Genomic DNA, 4,836 nt, shown 5'->3' on the forward strand with positions numbered 1-4,836 from the left:
ACTTATTATAAACTTAAATTTTTGGTATATGAGGTTACCTCTTACTGCAGTTATTACACTTTTTTCTATGGGTTGTATAATTCTATCATCCGCTAAGTATATTTCTATGGGTGTATCTATTCCTTCTCTAAAACATGCTTTTATTAATATTTCTGTTCCTCCTAAATGTACATATTTAATTGGATTTTTAGCCTTAATATCTTGTATTTCTTTATTTATTATTCGTTTATTTATTATTGGTATTTTGGCCTTTCCTTTAGTATATTTGCAATTTATGATATGTTCTCTCTGACTTACTACATAATATTCTTCTTTTTGTTGTTTAAACCAGTTTCTTACTGTTGGTATTTCGAATATTTTTGTTACGCTTAGGTCTAATTCTTTTCCTTTTATTTGTTCAAATATACTATTATCAAATATTATTTTCTGTTCTAAATATTCTTCGTCTTGATGCTTTTCTTTATTTATTGTTTGTATATCTGCTTCAGTCATTTGTTGTATTATAGGATTCATTATCTGATTCTATTTCTATGTCATTATCTATTTCATTTTCCAATAATTCATATATACTATCATTGCTTTCTTATTCATAATCTACATATTCTATTTGTGTATATTTTTCATCGTCTATTATTATTTCTGATATTTGTTTTGTCTTTGGATTTTTAGGTAATTTACAATCTCTAGCTATATGTCCTAATTTTCCACAATTATAACAAGTACATTCCGTTAGTTTTCTTTTTGGTCTATATGGTCTTTTGGTTTTGTAATTTTTTACATAGTACCTTCTTCTTGGTTTTTTATATTTATATTTTGATCTATATTTTTTATTATATTTCTTTTTATCTTTGTAATACTTATCCGTACAACCAAATTGGGGTGCTGTTTTATTTTTGCAACATGCTAGGTTTTTTACTAATATTTTTTCCATCTTTATTTCTTTTTTATGTTTTTCACATAGTTCCATAAACCATCGTTGCAAGAATTTTATTCTAGCTCCTAAGGTATCTGTTAATTCTGCTTCATTCCAACTTTTTATTACTTTTGAATTAAAAGGTTCTGGTAATTTTGTAAAATATAATTTTCTTATTTCTTTACTTTCTTCTATGCTATATGTTCCTTTATAATAATATTCCCTAAATGCACATGTATATTCATCTATGTAACACATATTACATATTGCTAATTTTGTCATTAGATTCCGATTTATGATTTTTTCTTTATTTTGTTCTTCTACCTCTGTTGTCATACTACTAAATTCATTTCTTATAGCTATTTCATATTTATATAGTATTTCCATGGTCGTAGTGGCTATTCCACCATCAAATTTTTTATTATTTCTTAAAGTTGTTAAGCTTTCATTTGTTAAATTTTGTAGCCATAATTTTACTGTTCCTATAAGTGTTCTTTCTATGTATCCTGGTGCCTCTGCTATTACTATCTTGTTATCTATTAATTATTTTGATATGTATCCTACCCATAATTGGATTGTTTTATTTATGTCTGCTACACAGTCTAAATCTAAAAATTCATGTTGTCTAGTTATTGGTTTAGGCGTCCATTTTTTATTTAATCTTTTATCCCATGTAGTTTTTTCTTTATCATATTGTTCATAATTTTCATTATAATAATTTGGATTAAAATTTTTTGGGTTTTTTACTCCTGATGTGCTAGGTTTTTCGCCTATGTCTACGTCTTCTGTATTTACTTCTAAATTCTTTATATTATCTATGTTTGCTAAAAGTTCCGTATATGTTTCGCTTGTTTCCGAATGTTGTTCTAGATCATCATCGTTTATTTCATCAATTCTTATTTCGGGTAGATTATCTTGGTCATTTTCTTCTTTTTCTCCTAATTCATCTTGTAATTGCAATTTTTCTTTAATTTTAATTATCTCATTTGCTAATTTTGTTTTTTGTTCTTTTTCTTTTTGTTTAATTTCATACATTTCTTTTAATATTGCTAGCTCTTTTTCTAGCTCTATTATTTTAGTATTCTTTACTTCTTCTAATTGTTGTACTTCCTTTTTTGCTTGTTGTTTTATTTTTTCAATTTCCGTTCTTCTATCTATTTCTTCATTTTCTTTTGTTATTCTTACCATAGCAGTTAAACTATCTTCTAGTTTTACCGTTTCTTTTTCTAACATTAAACTTATATTGTCACCTATTTGCTTATATCTTCTTCCTAGATTAGAAAATATTATCTTTATTTTTAATCCGTCATAATTTTCATATGTTTTTTCATCTATTGCGTATTCTTCTTTATTCATTTATAAATTATGTTGTAGTTTATATTCTAAGCTATTTATTTGTATTTCTAGATAAAAAATAGTCTTTCTTTGTGCTACTATAGATTTGTGACAAATTCCTGCAAATATATTACTATTAAGTTTATTTTGCCTATGTTCTAATTCTTGTCGTTTTTCTATAATTACTTCATTAAGTTTTTGTCTATATTCACTATTCTTGTTATTCATTGTATTTTTAAGTATTGAATATATTTATATTCTATTTTAGATATATTATTTATTAATTGATCTAATTTTTCATTATTAGTCTTTGTGATATTAAGTTGTTTATATTCCGGATATAATTTATTTAATTTTCTTCTTATTTTTCTTAATTTTCTACTTGTATGTTTCTTACCGTGTTTCTTATTATCCATAGCTCTGATAGCTTCTATCCAATATCGTAAATATTCGTAATTCATTTTAATCTGAATTTATTTCTAAATCGTACCATTCTATTCTTTCATTATCTAAATATAGATCTTGTAAATCTATTTCATACCATTCTTGATTCAATATATTTTCTGATTCGTAATCATTAAATATTTTTTCCCATATTATTCTTCTTAATTCAATTATTTCTATATCGTTAAGTATATATAAGATTAAAGTTTCGTAGTTTTTTATCAACAAAAAGAAAAAAATAAACATTTCATATTTATTTTTCTTTCAAATATTGACCAACACATTCACATTTTTTCTTCCTTCTCATTACTATTTTCGTATAAACACAATACATATACCACCACATACAACATATAAAAGCTTCGTTGACGTTTTAATCGAGCTTCAGTCAAGATTTTGTGGTATTCAACTTTACCTTACTCTTAATTTATTTATGGAATTTGATGTAATTTTGTGATAAGTTTTTTTTTTATATAGTTTTGTTTCATTCATAATTTGATTAAAATGAATATTGACATCTTAAGTTTACTTTGAGAGATTAAATAAACTGCTCACATGTTTAGTCATCTTGAGTTATTATTTATGTTATTTCTTCGTGCACATCTCTAAGAGATGAATAAAATCCTATTATTATGTAAGGATTTTTTTTTAATTTTTATTATTGTTATTCAATTTTAGTTGTGCCTAAGCCACTATTTTTATGACACTGTTGTAGCTTAATATTGATGTCAATTGGTTATTTTAATTTATGTATTTTTGGATAAATGAGTCATTACCCGATAAACAAACAAATAAGTTATATTATTGAACTTAAATTTAATCCATTTTAGGTTGGTTGAATCCTCGGATATAGGGACTAGTAAAATTAAAAATATCATTGATTAATATAATAATAGAACAAAAAGATTTGTTATCTTGAATTCATAAAAATAGGAGTAAGAGTTTTTATTATCTTGAATTCAATTAAGAATGTGGTTACACATCTTTCTTGAGACATTAAAAAAAACTAAAGGATGTGGTGACGCACCTTGTTCAAAAATATAAATAACTTTTATTAATTCAAAGTAAGATTTATAGACAATTATTAGGTGCAATGCGAACAAGACAATTATGTCTCTAAACGTCAAGACCAAGAATGCGGTTACGTATCTAGGTTGAAACCAAATGAAAGTTCAATAAATAAAAAAATGCGAGCAAATCATGGCCTATAAAAATATATCCAAAAAAATAGTTAAGATAAGTATAAGTCAATAAAAGCGACAGTGTTAGAACCACGGGACTCGAGGGATGCCTAATACCTTCCCGTCGGTCAACAAAATTCCTTTCCTGAATTTCTAGTTCACAGACCAAATAAAGAGTCATTTCCTTTTGATTAGGAATTAAACAAAAATGTGACTTGGAACACCATAACTCAATTCCAAGTGGTGACTCTGAAAAAATTAAAAATAATCCCTATTCAATACCATCACTTAAATTGGAAAAACCCTTTCCGCCGTGCGAAAAAGGGATGTGACAAACATCAGATTCAAATTTGAGACAGGTTCAAAATTCATATCGAGGTTCCAATTTCAAATTTTAAATAATACATTTTTATTTTTCAAACCTCCCTTATGATAATTTTTGATCCGCTACTACCGTCTTACTATAGATAAAGTTAAAACTAAGTAATTTATTCAATATAAAGTACATAAATCAATACATGTGGAAGCAATTACATTCTATAACCATTTCCTCAATTATAAAAATTTCAATTTTTCATTGCTCCATTTATGTATAGTAATAACAAGATCATGTTTCTAATTGAATTTTTAAGATCCACAAGAATTCATGGTAAACCCTTTGATTACAAAACAAAAATAGGTCCTACCGAGAGTCGAACCCAGGTCGCTGGATTCAAAGTCCAGAGTGCTAACCACTACACCATAGAACCACATTATATCATCTGCAGTCAATTGTCTCTATAACTCTACAATATGTGTCAATTGACTTTCATCTTAAATATAATTTATATCAATAATAAGATAATACTACTCCTTCTGTTCTAGCTTTATGTCCTATTTGTTCGTTGAAAGTAAAGAATTTATTTTTAAATTTGAAAATAATTTGACTTAGTAGGTGTATGGTCATAAATTTTAAATAATTTT

The 4,836-nt window shown here is 25.8% G+C and overlaps 1 non-coding gene across 1 annotated transcript; it reads right to left on the minus strand.

Moving 5' to 3' along the window:
- Positions 1 to 4,550: 4,550 nt before the first annotated feature.
- TRNAQ-UUG (transfer RNA glutamine (anticodon UUG)) lies at positions 4,551 to 4,622 on the minus strand. The gene has a single exon. It is a non-coding gene; the product is annotated as a tRNA-Gln (tRNA).
- Positions 4,623 to 4,836: the final 214 nt, after the last annotated feature.

The sequence above is a fragment of the Solanum verrucosum genome, unplaced genomic scaffold (assembly GCF_900185275.1).
Source record: "Solanum verrucosum unplaced genomic scaffold, falcon-dt-bn FXZP01000246.1, whole genome shotgun sequence".
NCBI classification, from domain to species: domain Eukaryota; kingdom Viridiplantae; phylum Streptophyta; class Magnoliopsida; order Solanales; family Solanaceae; genus Solanum; species Solanum verrucosum.